The sequence below is a fragment of the Paroedura picta genome, chromosome 2, assembly GCF_049243985.1.
Source record: "Paroedura picta isolate Pp20150507F chromosome 2, Ppicta_v3.0, whole genome shotgun sequence".
Taxonomy (NCBI): domain Eukaryota; kingdom Metazoa; phylum Chordata; class Lepidosauria; order Squamata; family Gekkonidae; genus Paroedura; species Paroedura picta.
In genome coordinates, this window is record NC_135370.1 from 83368906 (window position 1) to 83385154 (window position 16249).

Below are 16249 nucleotides of genomic sequence, written 5' to 3' on the forward strand. Positions count from 1 at the left end.
AAAGAACAAATCCTCCTTCAAACACTTCACTGAGTAAATGTGGTCAGGAGCTCATACACTGTTCCATTCACATCATGCCACCATGTATTTATATCCTAAAACATATATCCTCTACTATATAAAAGGCAAGCCAAATTGATGATGACTCACTAAGAGCTGTGGCTAACAGGAGTCTTTTCTGTGTGACATCAGCACATCAGAGGACACCATGTCCCGTGCCCACTCCCCCTGCCTGTATGCTCTCTCAGCTGAGCAGTAAGTGCTTTGGGTGGCGGCAGATGGACCAGGTTGTGATCACTTCAGGTCTGTGAGGGAAGATTTAAAGACCCCACCAAGCAGCTGATCCTCAGGATCCGCTGTTGGGCAGGGTATTTCTCCCCACCAGTCATAGAATCATAGAATCATAGAGTTGGAAGGGGCCATACAGGCCATCTAGTCCAACCCCCTGCTCAACACAGGATTAGCCCTAAGCATCCTAAAGCATCCAAGAAAAGTGTGTATCCAACCTTTGCTTGAAGACTGCCAGTGAGGGGGAGCTCACCACCTCCTTAGGCAGCCTATTCCACTGCTGAACTACTCTGACTGTGAAAAACTTTTTCCTGATATCTAGCCTATATCGTTGTACTTGAAGTTTAAACCCATTACTGCGTGTCCTTTCCTCTGCAGCCAGCAGAAACAGCATCCTGCCCTCCTCCAAGTGACAACCTTTCAAATACTTAAAGAGGGCTATCATGTCCCCTCTCAACCTCCTTTTCTCCAGGCTGAACATTCCCAAGTCCCTCAACCTATCTTCATAGGGCTTGGTCCCTTGGCCCCAGATCATCTTCGTCGCTCTCCTCTGTACCCTTTCAATTTTATCTACGTCCTTCTTGAAGTGAGGCCTCCAGAACTGCACACAGTACTCCAGGTGTGGTCTGACCAGTGCCGTATACAATGGGACTATGACATCTTGTGATTTTGATGTGATGCCTCTGTTGATACAGCCCAAAATGGCATTTGCCTTTTTTACCGCTGCATCACACTGCCTGCTCATGTTTAGTTTACAATCCACAAGTACCCCAAGGTCTCGTTCACACACAGTGCTACCTAGAAGCGTATCCCCCATCCAGTAGGCATGCTTTTCATTTTTCTGACCCAGATGCAGAACTTTACACTTATCTTTATTAAATTGCATCTTGTTCTCATTTGCCCATTTTTCCATTGTGTTCAGATCTCGTTGAACTCTGTCTCTAGTTCAGATCTCGTTGAACTCTGTCTCTAGTTCAGTCCCTTCAATGTTACATGTTCCTCCCCCTTTCCAATGCAAGGATGAGTGGCTGCCTTTCCCTATCCTCCCCATGGCACTGCAAACTCAGCTGGGCTCAGAACAGGAGCCAAGCACCCTCACCACCTTTATTACAATTTAATGTGCCTGCTCCCCCCCCCCCGTTTTTCTAGCACCTGTTGTATTTTTTATTTCTAGTGAAAAATATCTTCACTGTTCTCCCTGAGACAGACAGCCCACAGATTTATACAAACAAGGAGTTGTTTTTATTTATGGTTTGAACATGACACTGAAGAATGTAATGTAGATGTTAACAACATTTTATTTCCAATTGTACTTTTGAACTGTTTCCTTATTCCATCAGTTGGAGTCCTTTGTTACAAACTGCCAGGTCTGAGCAGCTCTTCTTCACAGTTTCACCCAGATGTCTCCTTTTCTTTCTCATTTCTGTAGCTTCCAGCTCCCAGTTGCTCTCTTAACTGCCATTTCCCAGCTGTCTTTCCCCAACTTTTCATCAGCTCTCATTGGTTGCTCATACGGAAAGGCAGAGCCTAACCTGCCTGTCACAGCTGCCAATTAATCTCATGATGGCTGCTGAGTTTTCAAAACCAGATTATGATGAATATTGAGATTATGTTTGAAAATGTAATTTAAAATCAAGTTTTAAAATGGCTTTAAACTTTTATATGAAATTTCAGGTTATAGAATAATCTTCTGGGATTGCTAAAGACCCTTTGCCACTCTTGGGGTTTGTTTTAGCTGTTGTTCTTTCAGCTATAAATCTCAGTCAGCTCATCAAAGAAACTGCCAGCAGTTCTAGATAAATCTTGCAGAGCATTTTGGAAGCTATCAGGATCCATTAGTCTCCATGGATGAGTATAAACATGCTGTTGGCAGTCAGAGAGGCAGGGAACTTATTAAAAGTAGTGGACATTCATCATTTATTCCCAATTGTGAACACCTCTCCCCTGCTGAGGTTTGTGTGTTAGGTGGACTCAGGGCTCTAAGCCACCCCAGGTTTCTGCTCACACTTAGCAGAGGGGCTTAGCTACTGGGGGCCTTGCCTGAGGACCCACATTTTATACCCTCTTGATTGTGAACTCCTCTCCCTTGCTAGGGTTTGGGTATCAGGTAAGCTCAGAGCTCCTCTTGGTTGAGTTCTTTGAGGCAGAGTTGTTGGGTTGAGGCTCCTCTTCCCTAGACTCTTCCACCTGCTGTAGCTACTAGCCATGTCTGTCGGCCTGCAGCTTCCACACCTTTTGCAGAGCTCACACTTCCCTTACATGAGCTCTACATGGAGGAAGGCAATGCTGCCTTTTATCTGGGGGTCACAGATACTGACTAGCTTGTACTTCCCTTTTTCGTAGAGAGGATGCAACCTGATGGTGATGCCCACCTGCAACCTCTCGGACAAGGCCCTGACCCATGGGAGAACAGCCATCTCCTTGGGCCTGGCACCAGGTTGGAGGCCAGCACTTGGTCCAGCTCTCAAATCAGGTATATTCTTCTTGTGACATTGATGGTCTCTTGGAAGAGCATGAAGACATGTACAGTTTGGGAGAGGATCAGCTGATATTCAGTTCTTCCCTGTGCAGGATGGTCATGGAGGTGACATCCTGCACTGTGCTCTTCTGCTCCATCAAAAGCACAATCATAGTATAGGTGGAGTTTCTCAGTCCCCTTCCCCTGCCTCCCAGGCAACAGACAGGCAGACTTGATGCTGTGTGAGAAATGGGTGGTCAGGTGCTAGCGAGTCTCAAGCAAGGACCACATCTCAAGGGGGGCAGTGTCCCAGGTGGCCTTGACAGTGCTCTGCAGCCCCTGAGCATCTTTCACCATCAGCTGGAGTGTGCCAAGCAAATGACATAGTCAACAGGAGTGACAGCCCTCTCTCTAAGGAGGATTTTTCTTTCTCCTGGAGCACCCCCACCCCCCGCCAAAATTTAAGCAGCCAGGATGGGCTAGAGTTGAACAAATGGGTAGTAGGTCTCAAACTTCCCAGCATCCTGTCCACATTCTCAGACTGGACAGACTGAAAGATATTCCACATAACTGCACAAATCAACATACTGGGACCATCAAGTCCTGTCACTGCGAATGTGGAGTCCATAATGTATTTTATGAGACATTTATGGGATGATCTATCCATTCTTACTGTCTGAAATATGTAAAGGGCTAGCTATGAAAATATGGATTTCAACTAAATGAGTCCAGATATATAAATGGAAAATTGCACAACACACTCATTTCTATATAACTATGCCCTATCTAACAGCATGGTCCCACATCTTGGGGGAGTGGTTTCCATGCATGAAAGAGGGCACCTTTTCTGGGGGAAAACATGTTTGGACATAGCCATATTACTCTTGGATCTCTCTTCATCTGCTCAAGAATGCTTCTTGAGTGTTAGGGGGATTCCAGAAAGTACTCTGCACAGCAGGGAGGAGGTATGTACTAGTGTGGAGACTTGGTGTTAAGCCTGCTGCCTCTTCCACCCATTCATATATGTGCATGGAGATTGCCATTTGTACTGTTTGGCCATCACAGTTTGGCTATGGCAGTCCACAGTCAACCAATCACAAAACCTTGTGTTTGGAAATGCTATTAGTTATGCAGAAGCTTATTAGGGAAAGCCAATGCTAAATTTTAGGAGCATGGAAGAATTGGCTTGGGTTCTAAGTTACCATTTGGCAAATAGGAAAACAAAAACAAAAAGGAAGTAAAATTGGGCAGAACTAGAAAGATGGCACCGCATCTGCTGTTGTCTCAAGTATTGCATCATGTTATTTCATGGTAAAACTTGTTCCACAAACCAGTTTTTCAGGATTTTCATTGTAACTCAGGAACTATGTGCTGAAACTGCACACACACCCAGTATATTGGCAATGCTACTCTGTACATTTTTTATGATTGCCACTGCCTCCTATTGGACAGTGCCTATAACATCACTGATGAGAACAAGTCCCTCTTCTCCTCCCTGTGCCAATTTTAAAACATTTCACTATTTTCCTATGGATTACTGGTTCTACATTCTTGATGCATAGGCTTGAGAGAAAGGGAGTCATGTTTGCTTCTCCATGTCCCCCTTAGAACTTCCTACTCACTGACAGGACTTCAAGCTATGTCTGTGGCCAGGTCTAAATAGCTTTTATACATATGGATGTAGCCTTGTCACCCATGAACTAGGGGCAGGCCAGGAAGCAGTGCAGCCTTTGGGGAGCAGCTTTCCCCCTCTCTGAGTTCTGTAAGAGGGAGCTATTCCGTAAGGCGTTTGGTTGAGGCTGGGTGGAAATCCTGGGGTATGAGATTGGGTCCCCCCCCCCCCGATTTCCGGGCAGTGTTGGATTAAGCCTGGAGCCGCCGGATGATCTACCCCTTGATTTTTTACCATCACCAGTGATGTAATTTGGACCGACTCCAATGGCTCCGTGATGTGGAGAGATTTTAGTTTTTTACTGCCATGTTATAGATTTGGGGAATTGTTTTAGGATTATTATTTATATATTGTATGTGGTTTTATTGACTGGTTATATTATTTTATGCTATGTTATTGTGAACCGCCACAAGCCAGTTTGTTGGGAGCAGTGGTATACAAATCCAATAAATAAATAACAAACATGCATATATTTACTTGTTGGTGGTGGAAAGGGCCATTAAGTCACATCCAGCTTATGGTGACAAGAGACAAACAGAGGTTGTTTGCCATTGCCTGTCACTGTGTGGTGACCCTGGGATTCCTTGGTGATCTCCCATCCAAGTGCTAACCAGGGCTGACCCAAGACCTGAAGAGATGGGCTTAGCCTGGACCATCTAGATCAGGGCTTGCAGTTTGTAAAGAGTACACATTTTTGTTTGAAAAATTTGTTCCCTCTTATCCATACTTTCATATACGATCTCACCCCTTTAAATAAACAGGCTAGATCTATCTTATAGGGTGTTAACAGTGACCATGCTGGTGTTGTAGAACTGAGGTAAGGGGGACGTTATTCCCATTGCTTTGAGAGTAGGAGAATCTGCTGTAAAAATACATTGATTAACACAAAGAATGCTCAGAAATAACAAGGATCGAATTCCTTGTTACACTGGCTAACAGGTTTCTCAAACAAATTGTTGCTAGTTAAATGTAATGTGGGATGTGACAAAGGGGAGGGGGCAGTTAATTTAATCCCTCCGTTTTCTGTAATTGTCTCTCGCATCCTTTCCTCAGCACACACACCCTCCTTATTTCTGGACTTAACACCAGATGGAGAAAGGGGGACCACTGCTGAGGGGAGGGCTCTTGAAGGGAATCCTAGGCGAGGGAAGGATCTGGCATACTTTCCCACCTACTGACTGCTGCAAGTTCACCCTTGTACCCATGAGTCTTATATATGACACTAGCAGAAAAGCCAGTTGCAAAAAAACAAAAACAAAAAACCGTCCTCGTCCCACACTGTAGTCCCAAGCCTCCCCTCCCAGCTCATGCTGGCTGGCTAGCTTACTTGTTGTCATCAGCCCAGTAGAGTAGGTCAGCACTTCTTCCACATGGAAGAAGCTGGAGGGGGATGTGGCCAGGAGTGGGACCGTCTACCTGATTGGCTGTTTGTCGGATGGACAGCCAAACAGATAGGTGATGAGTCCCAACTCCTTCCACTACCCCTTCATTTATGTTACAGATGGGGCGATCTTCTGATTATAGTTTGCTTAACAAGTAGCTGCACAGTCACAGCAGGATAAGCATGTTTATCGTATAGGACAGGAAACAAACTGGGGTTCATATGCCCATAGGGCTGTGCGACTTGACACAGCAGAATATAAAACAGGCATGTATTTCCCTTTAAGAGAAATATAGCAGCTGTGTCTCCTAATGAAGCAAGTGGCACGGAAATTATTGCTAGCAAGAAAAGAAGTAATGATGTCAGAAGACTTTGTGGTTTGATTTGCAGCTGAAAGGATGTCCTAGCCACAAAGTCTACTTGCAGCTAAATTTATTTCCTCACAAAGATTAAACTAAATTTTTGTGGCAGGGAGTCTGATGACATCCTCAAGTCTTGATGGAAATTCTATCTTATTAGTAGAGCTGACCTGCTAAATTAGGGCTGCAACACTATCAGCCCCTCACTTTGAACTATGGGCATGCCTCTGAAGTAGGAGGTCGTTTCACTGGGAGGTTGTCCTGCAGTTTGGGTACCACCCTGCTGTGTTTTTCTCTCTGCACTTCCTCACATTTTCATCTTCCATTTGCTGTCTTCCTCATCACTTCCCTGGGTTTCCTCAAACCAATTGAGAAAGCACAGACGAAACCACAGAAGGACAACAAATTGGAAATGAAACTGCTGGCCCCCAAATTGTATAAATGTCTCCATAAGAAAAGACCCTTAGAGGTGAAATGAGAGATAGTTCTGTGAGACGAGCAAGGCATCTTTAAGAGAGTTCTAAGTATCTTCAGCAAATTACAATGACTACATTCTGTGGCAGAAGCCATGACACGTTAACTGGAATAAAAGTGATAAGAGAAACATTACCCCATCAGTAATATGCAAAGATACATAGCTTGACTCAGCTGATCTAGTCACCTGGATTCAGGCCACTATAACAGGTGAGGCGGTTATGTTACTGTAATGCAGTCTACATAGGTCTCCTGCTAAATCAATCCAGAGACACCAGCTGGTGCAAAATGCTGCAGTTCAGTTATCATTATGAGTTAAGGTGGCTATGACATCCAGGTTCAATTCAAGGTATTGAGTGGCCTTGGACCATCATATCTGCAGGACTGTTTATCAGTGAAAATCTAGACTATAAATAAGGTAAATATATTGTTGACAGTCATCCATAATCCTATTTTATATGGAAGTAAATCACACAGAGATCAATGGACTTTAGAAGAAGAAGAAGAAGAGCTGGTTCTTATATGCCGCTTTTCCCTACCCGAAGGAGGCTCAAAGCGGCTTACAATCGCCTTCCCATTCCTCTCCCCACAACAGACACCCTGTGGGGTGGGTGAGGCTGTGAGAGGGCTGATATCACTGCCTGGTCAGAACAGATTTATCAGTGCCGTGGCGAGCCCAAGGTCACCCAGCTGGTTGCATGTGGGGGAGCGCAGAATCGAACCTGGCATGCCAGATTAGAAGTCCGCACTCCTAACCACTACACCAAACTGGCTCTTCCAAACTTCCAATGAAGTAAGCCGTGTAATATCAAACCCACAATGTATTCCATATGCTCGTTGGACTAATTATACCAATTATTTGAGTGGCTGTGAAGAAAAAGGATCCTGGGTAGTGGTGATGGGTGGAGAAGGAAAGGCAAGCAAGCTTTTGCATATACAAGTTGCTGTGACTAAAATGAAGGAAGCTTTTTTTGCTCATTCAGCAGCTGCAATTTCAGCAGCGGCTACTCACCAGTGCATGCTACTGTGCTGCCAGAAAGGGAAGGGGGAAGCAGAGTGCATCTGCTTCCAACACCACACACTTTGGCACCCTATTATTAGTAGGGGAACTCAAGCACATGCTTTGCATGTAAAGGTCCCAAAGAGAGGAGAAAGACCCAGCCAGCTACCGCCCAGTCTCACATCTTGCGTTTCAGGGTAGGATAGTTGAAAGGGTCATGGTGGATCAGCTCCTGGCTTACTCGGAGGAAACTTCATACTTGATCCATACCAGTCGGGCTTCTGTCCTGGCCATGGGGTGGAGACAATTTTTGTTGTCTTGTTGGATGACCTCCGGTGCCAGCTGAATCAGGGCAGGTCGGCAGTACTCGTGTTGCTCCATCTGTCGGCTACATTTGAAGTGGTCAGCCATGAGTTACTGAACCAACACCTTGCTGGGGCCGGGATTTGGGGAACAGCCCTTCAATGGCTGTGTTCCTTTTACCAGGACTGGACACAGAGGGTGGCAATGGGGGAGATGTTATTGCACCCTTATAGATTCTCTTGCAGGGTACCACAGGGTGCAGTACTATTTCCCGTGTTATTTAACATCTTCATGCACCCTCTAGGGCAGCTGGTATGGAGTTACAAGCTGGGTTTCCATCAATATACAGATGACACCCAGCTCTATCTCCTCATGGATGGCCCACAGATACATTTGCCAGATGTTTGGAAGCTGTAGCTGGGTGATTAGAGATGAGCCATCTGAAACTCAATCCCTCCGCGATGGAGGTCCTGTGTCTGAGCAGGAAAGGGGTATAACAGGAAGCATGCCTTCCTACCTTTTGAGGGGTGCAACTTAACATCTCACCGATGGCAAGGAATTTGAGGGTGATCCAGGATGTTTCCCTTACGATGGAGGCACAGGTCACAGGAGTAGCACATGCAGCATTTTATCATCTTCACCAAGCCAGGCTACCAGTGCCCTACCTGCCCCAGACTGTCTGGCTACAGTGATTCATGTGACAATCACCTCTAGACTGGACTTTAATTTACTCAACCCTTGCCCGTCCTTGTCTCTGAATCTGATTCCTGCTCATAGGCCATCTGGGTTTCTGGCTACGTAATCCAGTGGCCCCTGAGAGTCAAAGGATCAAGGAACATCAGGTCTGCCAGGTTTGAGCCTCCATTGAATCAGCTATCATAGTATCCCTTTTCTCCAAGGAGAAGCCATCAAGACCAAATCTGACATTTTGTTATTAGATAATCCAAATCTCCTTTCTGAGAAGTCTTCTTATTTTACACCCTGGTATGATCACTTCCAAGTCATTGTCATTGATAACCATAGGTCTGTATTTTTGGACAATAATTAAATGCATTCCAAATTAATAATATTATTTCATTACTATCAACAGTTCAGAAATCACTATACACAAGGGTTTCACTGAATATAATAGTTCCAGGAAACAACATCTCTGTGCTAAATATTACTTCAGAGCTGGCACTTAGTTTTTGCAACTTCCTTTTGTACCATTGAATAGAAAGTCTATAGAAGTATTTTCAGAATAACTAATGAAGACATTATCCCAGGAGTCTCTTGCCTCACTGGGAGAGGATATCCTGATTAATCCAGAAGTACAGTAGAAACCTACCTTCTCTGCTTCACTTCCTTGGAATTTGTATTGTTCTAAAATCCTGTCTCTATAGTGGGGTCTGTTCACCATGAAGCAGGCATATAATGTTCCTATGCTATGTCCTATGATGTCTTCTACTTAAAAGAGTGAAGGCTTTACATCAGAAGAGTCATACTAACATTCTGTTCACACAATGGCCAAACAACTACCTCTAGGTAGCCCACAAATGGGAAGAGTGCAACCGATTTAAAGAGGCATACTAATTCTGGTACTGGAGGGAGGAGATATCCATCCTTATTAGTTGCCATTGATAGCCTCGTCTTGGCCTATTGCTGCCAGCTCAGATCCCATCATTGTAAATGAGCAGTCAGAAATATTTGCTCCTGTCAGGATCACTTTACACTTACTCAAATTTGATCTCATTCACCATTTTAATATCCATTCCCCCAGTTTGGAGAGGTCCTTTTGAGTACTTCTTAATCTGTTTCTGTCATAGCCACACGTAATAATGTTATGTACTGCAGTGGTTCAGATTGGTAGCTTCTAATCTGGTGAGCTAGGTTAGATTCTCCTTCACACACAGCTAACTACGTGACCTTGGGCTCATCACAGTCCTGTTAGTGCTGTTCTGACCAAGCAGTCCTGTCAGAGGTCTCTCAGCCTCATGGAGTGTCTATTAAGGGGAGAGGAATGGAAGGCGATTGTAAGCCGCTTTGAGTCTCCTTCAGGCGATGAAAAGTGGGGCATAAAAAACAACTCTTTTTCTTCATCATCTGTAAACTTGACCTCCTCACAACTCACCCCTAATTACAGCATTTATGAACACTGAAAAGCACCAGTCCCACTACAGGTTCCTGAGGGACCTCATGTTTAATCCATCCATTGTGAAAACTGACCATTTAGTCCTACTCTTCCTTCCTGATTTGTAGCCTATTTCCAATCTATGAGAAGACTTGTCCTCCTATTCTATAACTCTGAAGTTTGTTCAGCAGTCTTTGACAAGGAACTTTATCAAGGCCTTCTGGAAGTCCAAATAAATAATGTCTCATTCCTGTCCACACGTTTATCGACACTTTAAAAGAACTCTAAAAGCTAGTGGGACTGAACTTACTATTGCAGAAGCCATATACATTTTTATTCAGCAAGACTTGGCCTTCTATATGGCTGGCAATGTTATCTTTAGTAATACTTTCTATCCATTTACCTGAAACAGATGTTAAGCTAACTGGCCTATAATTTCCAAGATCCCCCTGTATTCGTATTTTAAAAATGGGGGTTACATTTGCTACTCTCTAGTCCTCTGGTACAGAAGCTGATCTTGGGACAGGTTGCATATCTTAATTAAAAGATCAGAAATTTTGTATTTGGGTTCTCTAAGAACTCTAGAATGGATGCAATTTGGTCCTGGTAATACCATTTGGTCCTGATGATTGTTAGCTTGCAATTTGTCTGTAAGTTCTAGAATTTCCTCCTGTGCAGTGCTGTTTGCCTAAGCTCCTACTTAAAATATCAATCTAGAAACAAGTATTTCCCCTGTGTCTTCAATGAAGATAGAAGAGAAGAATTCATTTTGCTTCTAAGGAATCACCTTATTGTCCTTTTGTTGTTAGGTGCGAAGTCGTGTCCAACCCATCATGACCCCATGGACAATGATCCTCCAAGCCTACCTGTCCTCTACCGCAGTGGTCTCCAACCTTTCTGAGGCTGGGGACCGGCAGGGCAGTGGGCTGTGCCCATGCATCGTGCATGCGCAGACCGCGCCCACGCACCGCGCATGCGGGAATGCGCCATGTGCAGCTGAAATCGCGCATACGCAAAAGTGCCGCACATGCGCGATTTCGGCCGTGCATGGCACATTTGCGCATGCACGATGCGCGGGCGCGGCCCTGATTCCCTCTCCCTGCCCTCCCGCAGTAAGAAGCTTCCCGGGCCGCAAGATTCCCGGCCTGGGAAGTTTTTTACTGCGGGGGGGGGCGGGGAGAGGGAGCCGCGGCCTGGCGCCATGGCCGCCGTGGCCCGGCACCGAGCTGCAGCCCGCAGGTTGGGGACCACTGCTCTACCGTTCATTTTCATCCAGTATTCTAATTGTTTCCTTAGCTGGTTTCCTGCTCATAATCCATTTAAATAATTATTTATTGATGGTCTTTATGTTTTTAGAGAAACATTCTCAAAATCCTTTTTTTGCATCCATAATTATCTGTTTGTATTTCCTTTGTGTAAGTTGATATTTTTTGTCTTCATTCTTTGGGTTAGACTTCCCATTCCTGAACAAAGCCTTTTTCACTTGTAATAGCTTCCCTTGTTCTGCTTGTTAACCATGCTGATGACTTGGCACATGGGGGCCCCATTAATGTGCCCAGTGCCTAAAGAGGGCCACATCTTAAATCAAAATGTAACAAAATTATTAACCTTCTTATATAGATCAAAAGTAAACATTCAAAGGTAAATGAAAAGTTAACATGAATGCAATCCATTTTGGAACAATATTTTACTGTGGAATCCTTTTATTTAGCTACACATGTGTATCTAGTCAGTGTGACTTTTGTGGTTGTGTTCTGTTAGCCAAGGCACTGATGTTCAAGTCAAGGTTTGTGACAGACATTCTTTAAGGGTGTCATGTGAATGTTCATCTGTAAGCCTTAACCTACACCTCAATTTTCACAATTTTCATCTTGGAAAAGGTTTGTTCAAGTTGTATGTGATGCCAAAGACTGTGAACATGCCTGCAGCAAATTTCTTTAGGTTGATAAATATATCAGGTAGACCAGAACAGAAATCTAACAGATCATTTTCTTTGTAAATGTCTCTGAGATGATCACTGGCTTGCAAATCAATTAGTTCCATCTGAAGAAAATTAAAGGGACAGGATGAACAGCAGTAGATGGTGCCTCTTGAGGCAGGAAGAACAGCATGGGTCTGATAGAAAATGCCCCGAAGGAGATAGCAGCAGACCAGCAGGTTGGAAGGCTGCACATAAAGAAGTTGGGAGCTCAGGTTGGGAACCCCTGTTCTAACTGATCCTCTAATTATTAAAGTTTTGAGTAACCCCCAAAACTTTTAAAGAGATTTAATCCTGTTGACTGTTCCTTTCAACTTCTTTTTTTACTATATTTCTCATTAAAGAAACATCCTCTTTTGAAATCAAATATGACTGTCAGAGTTCCCTGACACTTTTCCACATACATGTAAATTAAATTTGATGCCATTTTGATCACTGTTTCCAACTGCTTCAGCCAATTCCATGCCTCACGCTAGTTCCTGGGAAGCACCACTGAGGATCAAGTCCAGGGCTGCTTCATCTCTGGTTGCTTCCATGTTTTTCTGAGGCACCGTCATGATAACATAAAAGGATAACTGAACCAGCTTAGGGAACTAAGGTGCCCCTTTCCCTCTGGCATATAGTTTTACTTCAGAGATTTGATCACTGGACTCCTGAAAGTTTAACCATAAGAAAAAGAACTTTATTGAACTCCTTCGTGGTTTTAGATAAATAAAGATTCATAATATAATAATAATAACGTATGAGGCAGACTTTGTTAGTTGCATCACATCATAATTATTTCTTCCACTTGACTGAGTGTTAGATTTTAAGGAGATAGATGGACTTTATCACTATGAGAAAAATTCACAGCCTTGAAGTAACCCTCTGTGGTAGAACTGGATCTGGAACACTCTCCCCCTCGGGTATATACATTTTTCCTCCTCGTTACAGAAAGTTCCTCCTTTGACACAATATCTCTGTCTAAGCCTGTTTCCACATTTCTAAATTCACACTTCCTCTCAGTGCTATCCTGCTCTTTCCTGGATACAGATTTTTAGCTCTTTTAGAGCCTGGGCGAGGAATTCATTGCACCTGACTTTGTTTGCAAGGATGCCAGACATGGATTTGGCATAGGTTTCTGAGGTATTCATTAGCTCTAATTCAGATATGGTCAGAATGATTTAACTGAAAAAGGAAATGAATGCAGAAAGAACTTTCCCCACCAATATGGCATTTTTCATAAAAACTCAAGAGAGCGAAATTATGGAACTAGAATATGGTGGTAGTTAACAGCTTAACACCTTAACACCTTAACGGGGTGTAAGCTGACCTTGTGTCACAGACCATATCCACATGGAGGCATAAAACACGTGCCGCCTCCTGCTTGCAAAGGTGTGATAATAAATTGTGCATTTGCATGCTTCCTGATGGGAGACACACACACACCCCAGGTTATCCCACCGTATCATCACAGCTTTTTGACTCCCAATGAGGTGGCAGAGAAGCTGGAAGCATGGACAACCCGAAGGGTTGTCTATCAATACAAGCCACCAATCCATTCACAGTGCATTTTGGGGACTCAAACTTCTGCACCCCCCCCCCCAAGTCGTGATTTAAAAAAAACACTTCTGTGTTTCCACGGTGACACACCACAACAGTAAAACAGGTTTTTTAAAAAGGTTAAACTTCTGCATTGCTACAGGATCACGCCACAACAATAAAACATTTATTTTGATCTCTTTTTGGGATTTTTTGTATAATGGTCTCTTTTTATGTTTGGGTAGATTTGTGATCGGCTGGCCATGGAAATTGGACCCCGGTGATTGTGTGTTCACGATAAAGATTCCAAACACAGAGCATGGATGCTAAGCTAAGGGCTGCTTCATTGCATGTCCTCCCCCTCTATCCCTGTTCATAACCCACTGCCAGAAAACACAAACAGGAATGTGTTTTAGATTGGACTGCTGTCTGATCCTAATGTTACTGTGCACACTGATGAGAGCATTTTATTTGAACTGAGGGCATGTCGTTTGCAGTCCCACAACAATGCGGACCATGCCTTTTTATTATTATTATTATTGTGATCTGGAAATGGGGAGGGGAGGGCAGGTGCGAGGGTGAGCAAAATGCTACTGAGACTGTCACACATTTCTCTTTTCAGATGGGCTTGCCCTGGTTTGCGCCTTGATTTGCAGCGCAACAAGAAAGTGGGGAGTGGATTCTACTGCTTTCCCTCATCATGCGGCAAAAAGGACGAAAATTTGCAGCATCCATTGGAGAGCTACGGGTTGCTGCCAACATCACATGGAAGCAGCATTAAAACTCATGAACAGTGAGAGGCCAGGCAGGGGCAAATTCCTTGTACAGAAATGGTCACGTTCTGAGCTTTTACAAAAGCCTAAAAACAACAGATAGACCTGCAGAGAAAGCAGTCTAAAACCACAAAAGGGTGTTACAAAATGAGGGGAGTTAACACTGGGGATGGGTCCGGGAAAGACTGTATGGAGTTGTCATGCAGCTTCTGCAAAAGAAAAGTTTTAAATTGTATCTTGCCCCTGGCCTCCCCGGCCAACAACTAGGAGTCTATTGTTTAATATTAACTTGACTCCTGCAAGTGAACACTCTGCATTTTCTCCCAACTTCAGAATTAAATCACTTGGCTGTTGAGCTCAAGTGATTAGATCAGAGCAAATATAAGGTTTTCTTCATAACATGTTTAGGCTCATCGCTGCCCGTGTGTCAATCACAGGGAAACTAATACAAAGTCACCATTACCCTCCTGTATGTTGTAATAAGACTCCCTCCATATGAGGACTGGTGACATTTTACAATAGTGCAGATTAAGAAGGCAGTAACATGATGTGTATTGCAGAGATTGGCTGCAGGTTTAGCAGTGAGGGGAAATTCTAACATTATGGACAAGGCTGCATTCTTTAACTGACAAATTATTAAACTAAATATTTGTTAATCATTTTAAGGGAAACTTTTATCTATGCATATGGTGGTGTGGGTTCATTAACAGATTCAATTGGGTGTCATCCATATATTGCTGACAGCCTAACCTGAAACTTTGGATTAGCTGGGCAAAGGGAAGATGCAGGTCTCTGGCCCTAAAGAAGCATGCCTGGCCTTGACCCGGATGAGAGCCTTTTCAGTCCTGGCCCTGACCTGGTGGAATGAGCTCCAAGGAGAGCTGAGGGCCCTGACGGAGCTATCAGAGTTCCACAGGGACTGCAAAATGGAGCCCTTCTACCAAATCTTTGGTTGAGGTCAGAGCCAGGAACAATGAGGGCCCCTACTCAGGGCCCCTACTGCGCCACAAGAGATGAAGAGCCTCTTGTGGCGCAGAGTGGTAAGGCAGCTGTCAGAAAGCTTTGCCCATGAGGCTGGGAGTTCAATCCCAGCAGCCGGCTCAAGGTTGACTCAGCCTTCCATCCTTCCGAGGTCGGTGAAATGAGTACCCAGCTTGCTGGGGGGAGGGGGGGTAAACGGTAATGACTGGGGAAGGCACTGGCAAACCACCCCGTATTGAGTCAGCCAAGAAAACGCTAGAGGGCATCACCCCAAGGGTCAGACATGACTCGGTGCTTGCACAGGGGATACCTTTACCTTTACTCAGGATACACAGTAACATCTAGCATACCCCACTCGGTGGGTGTTTGGCTGTGGGGATGGGGAGAGGGACTATATCACCAATCTTGTTTTATCTTTTTAGCTTATGCTCTGTGTTCTGTCATGGTTTTTATCATGTTTTATGGTGGGGTTAGTTGGACCATGAGGAAGGCCAAGCGTCAAAGAATTGAGGCTTTTGAACTCTGGTGCTGGAGAAGACTCTTGCGAGTCCCTTGGACTGCAAGGTGAACAAACCGGTCAGTCCTAGAGGAGATCAGCCTTGACTGCTCCTTAGAAGGCCAGATCATGAAGATGAAACTCAAATACTTTGGCCACCTCATGAGAAGAAAGGACTCCCTGGAGAAGAGCCTAATGCTGGGAGCGATTGAGTGCAAAAGAAGAAGGGGACGACAGAGAATGAGGTGGCTGGATGGAGTCACTGAAGCAGTCTGTGCAAACTTAAATGGACTCCGGGGAATGATAGAGGACAGGAAAGCCTGGAGGATCATTGTCCATGGGGTCGCAGGAGAGCTGAGGGCTCTGACGGAGCTATCAGAGTTCCGCAGGGACTGCAAAATGGAGCCCTTCTACCAAAGGGGGACACAACTTCACACCTAACAACAACAACAACA

The 16249-nt window shown here is 44.5% G+C and overlaps 1 long non-coding RNA gene across 1 annotated transcript; it reads left to right on the forward strand.

The window, feature by feature from the left end:
• Positions 1–233: 233 nt before the first annotated feature.
• Positions 234–14341, forward strand: LOC143828742 (uncharacterized). The gene is made up of 3 exons (XR_013227841.1): positions 234–368; positions 2632–2761; positions 14167–14341. It is a non-coding gene; the product is annotated as an uncharacterized LOC143828742 (long non-coding RNA).
• Positions 14342–16249: the final 1908 nt, after the last annotated feature.